Below are 4,760 nucleotides of genomic sequence, written 5' to 3' on the forward strand. Positions count from 1 at the left end.
ACTTTAAACCACATAAACACATTTCATTACACCAAATGCACCAAATAAAGTTATTTTTAGCAACATCATATGACCCCTTTAAAATAGAAAATTAGTTATTTTAAATTGTAATAAAAGTACACAATTTAACTGTATAATTAAATAAATGCAGCATTGGTGAGCATAGGAGACTCCTTTCAGTCCTTAATTTATTATTATTATTATTATTATATATTTATTTTTTTTGGTAGCTCTTTCCTGCATTTTGGACTTTTTACTTACATAAAAAAAAATCAACTCTGCATACAATTGCCTGCATTTTATTCATCTAATAGTACAATACAATGTAACAGCCAAAACTCTACTATGTGAAGGCCAAAGACTGGACTCCCCATCAAAACAAAACACATGATTTGGAGGCGGAGGATTATAGATACACTCCTGCAGCGTGTCTGTAGAATGAACAGTGATAAATCAGTTTTTCCCTTCTGCAGGAAAAAACTGAACAGTCCGCGATCGACTACTCCTCTACATGATCAGCAAAGTATCTTTGCCCTCAGGAAATCCCCACACCATTTAGTTTTACTAACATCAGGAAACTCTCAACGTCTTCACCTCACAGCATCGCCAGCACAGGACACCTGCAGGAATTTATGAGACCGGCTCTTTAGCTCAATACAAGCCCCTTGAGGGCACATTAACCACATTCCATTGAGGTTTTCATTTTGCTTTTTCACATTGTTTGAACAATGCACACACAACTTTGGGAAGTTTGATATGGAAGCTTGTTTGCGTCACAGGATAAAAAAATAAAAACAAATAATTGGGACTTTTTATCTCACATTTGTTTACTTTATACAGTATCTCAAAATTCGGACTTTTTTCAGAATTGACCCTTTGCAAAGACAAAGGGTCTTTGCCCCCCCCCTTTGTTATTGTTGCTACGTCCGAGAAGCCACAAATCAGTTACAAAATACATCAGGGAGCAAAGAGGAAACTGACAATGCCTCAACAGACAAGAAGAAACTCTCAACGTCTTCACCTCACAGCATCGCCAGCACAGGACACCTGCAGGAATTTATGAGACCGGCTCTTTAGCTCAATACAAGCCCCTTGAGGGCACATTAACCACATTCCATTGAGGTTTTCATTTTGCTTTTTCACATTGTTTGAACAATGCACACACAACTTTGGGAAGTTTGATATGGAAGCTTGTTTGCGTCACAGGATAAAAAAATAAAAACAAATAATTGGGACTTTTTATCTCACATTTGTTTACTTTATACAGTATCTCAAAATTCGGACTTTTTTCAGAATTGACCCTTTGCAAAGACCCGCCCCCCCTTTGTTATTGTTGCTACGTCCGAGAAGCCACAAATCAGTTACAAAATACATCAGGGAGCAAAGAGGAAACTGACAATGCCTCAACAGACAAGACAGAACTGGTTACTTCTGGTATGAAACAAGATCTCCAGTTTCAAATTTTAGCATTTTTTAAAAAAGAAATTCAAATAATAAATACTGTTTTGTGGCTCTTTAATGTGTCGTGGCAGGTCACTATAGCGCCTTCAAGCGGCACGTGAACCGATCATCTCTTCCTCTTTACTAATTATAGCACAAAATAAACTTGAATGAACATCAGAAGGTATCTTGTTTCAACTGCGGAAACACGCCAATTCACACTATTTATCAAGTTCACCGGCATTAATCTACTCTCCTGTCTGGTTTGTTTGTCGGACAAAATGGCAGATTCTGTGTTATGATTGATCAGATCGCCTGTTGAATTGTTTTAATCTGCTTTTGTTGTTGTATGGATTTTGAATTGTTTTTATTTGTTTACTGATTTTCTCCTTGTTATATATTATTGTATGTTGTGCAGCACTTTGGTCGGCCTTGTTTTGTGCTTAAATGTGCTCTAGAAATAAAACTGAACTTGAACTTGAACTGTCAATCAAACTCCAGCAAGGGTCAGTTGCCACATATAAACACAGAATTGCAAGATATAAACAGAATTGTGAGATATAAACACAGAAAAAAACTTGCAATTGTGAGAAACATAGTCATGATTGTGAGATAAAAGTTGCAATTACCTTTTTTATTTTTTTTATTTCATTATTCTATGGCAGAAAAAAAGCTTTCTTAGTTGGATTCTTTTTTTGTAAATCAGTTCATTTAGATAGTTTATGTAAATTGAACCACTTGACTTGCATAACACCTTGTTTCCATTTGAACAGTTCATGTTGAACAGTGTGAACATGAATAATTGTGTGTGTGTGTGTGTGTGTCACTTCAGAACATGAAGTGTTCACTAAAATGAATCACAGATTCAGATTCATTCGTAGAAGTTTCTGCTGTTCATGACTGTTTTTGACTCATTATAGAATTACACTTGTGTTCTAGTATTATTACTCAAGTATTTTCATATGTTCAGTTTAAATGTGTCACATTAACTGAGAATGGTAACCGTCTTGTTGTTCTAAACAGGAATGACTTTGGAACGATAAACATCCACCAGGCATTTTTTTAAATTAAGGATTTGCCAATATTCAGGTCTGAAAGAATATTACCCTTGCAATTATATGCAAATCCTGCTGATTTTGCAGAGAAATCAATGCTCTTTGTGACATGAGAGCCATCTTGGTAACCTAGATAGCTTGATTAAAGTGTGTGTATCAGCTGATAGGTTTGTGTGCGTCTGCAGTTGTGTTGGTGACGTCTGTTATGACATTCAGACATCATTCAGATCCCGTCTCTGAGGTCCCCTCACTCCTGCTCTCCAACAGAGCGATGCCCGCTCCACCCCTCACTGCTTCAAAAGGTGCTTAATCATTTTAATATGAAAGCTGTTAAGTGCCTCCAACAGTCACTTTGATGAAATGGAGAACATTTAAAGAGGCTTCCACCCAGCCAGCTTTTCATTCATTCTTTTCATCATCCTTTCATGATTTTTCATCTTTTGCTTGTCCCAGATCCCCTACACTGGTTCTCATTTGCCATCTATTATCTCTCCTCCGACCTCTGTTTTTTATGTTTTATCGGCCCCTGACTGTCTCTTCATCTCCTGTTCAGATGGAATCCAGTTCTGGGTCTTAAGCACTGCAGCGCGTCAGCTCTTACCTAAATCAGCTTGCAATCTCTCAGAGATGCGTGTGCACAGGAGATTCATTCAAGCTGTCTATCTCTGCATCTGAGAAGTTTAATGAATGATTAAATAGTCAACACCTCATTTGGTTCTAATGGAGCTTGCTAAATACAGTGATCATCACATAAACCATGCCACAACTGCTTTCCTTAATTGTGTATTCTGTTATTAATGCCAGTATTATGGATTTACTATGCTTAATGTCCTTCAGTAAAGATATGTATATTCTTTGTAATAGATCCACATGAAATCAAAATGTAGCTATCCTATTTACTTTAATTACTTTATTTATTTTATTTTATTTAAGAATAATTCCATAACCAAGCAACTAAAATATTTCTATCAATCAATCTATCTATCTATCTATCTATCTATCTATCTATCTATCTATCTATCTATCTATCTATCTATCTATCTATCTATCTATCTATCTATCTATCTATCTATCTATCTATCTATCCATCTATCCATCTATCCATCTATCCATCTGCCTGTCTGTCTGTCTGTCTGTCTGTCATCCGTCAGTTGACAGATATCTATCTGTCTGTCTGTCTGTCTGTCCGTCCGTCCGTCCGTCTATCCGTCTATCTATCCGTCTGTCTGTCTGTCTGTCTATCCATCCATCTGTCTGTCTGTCTATCCGTCCATCCGTCTGTCTGTCTATCTAGCCATCTATCATCCGTCTATCCGTCCATCTATCCGTCTGTCTGTCTGTCTGCCCATCCATCTATCCATCCATCTGTCTGTCTGTCTGTCTATCTATCCGTCTATCATCCGTCTATCCGTCTGTCCATCCGTCCGTCCGTCCGTCCGTCTGTCCGTCTGTCTGTCTATCCATCTGTCTGTCTGTTCTATCTATCTATCTATCTATCTATCTATCTATCTATCTATCTATCTATCTATCTATCTATCTATCTATCTATCTATCTATCAGTCTATCTGCCTGTCTGTCTGTCTGTCTGTCTGTCTGTCTGTCCGTCATCCGTCAGTTGACAGATATCTATCTATCTATCTGTCTGTCTGTCTGTCCGTCCGTCCGTCCGTCTATCTGTCCATTTGTCTGTCTGTCTATCTGTCCGTCCGTCTGTCTGTCTGTCTGTCTGTCCGTCTGTCTATCCATCCATTCGTCCGTCTGTCTGTCTGTCTGTCTGTCTGTCTGTCTGTCTGTCTGTCTATCTATCTATCTATCTATCTATCTATCTATCTATCTATCTATCCTACCACCTGACAAATGGTTTTAGATGTTTTACTATAAATGTTTTATTTCATTTTTTGACTAATTTATTTTTATTCTTTAAATACATTATTCATAGTGTTTCTAATGAGTTTTTATTTTATATTTTTAATTCAATGATATTTTTAAAAATAATAAAATAGTATTATTAAATAGTTTTTTAAATAATACATGATTTTAAAGAATACGTTTAATAGAATAGAAAATAATATTTTAAATAAAAATAAAAATTATTTTTACTTTTTATTTTTATTAATTTGTCTGTCTGTCTGTCTGTCTGTCTGTCTATCTATCTATCTATCTATCTATCTATCTGTCTGTCTGTCATCCGTCTATCCATCTGTCTATCCGTCTGTCTTTCCATCCGTCCGTCTGTCCGTCTGTCTGTGTCTATCTATCTATCTA

Source organism: Sinocyclocheilus grahami, unplaced genomic scaffold (genome assembly GCF_001515645.1).
Source record: "Sinocyclocheilus grahami isolate Dianchi unplaced genomic scaffold, SAMN03320097.WGS_v1.1 scaffold1055.1, whole genome shotgun sequence".
Lineage (NCBI taxonomy): Eukaryota > Metazoa > Chordata > Actinopteri > Cypriniformes > Cyprinidae > Sinocyclocheilus > Sinocyclocheilus grahami.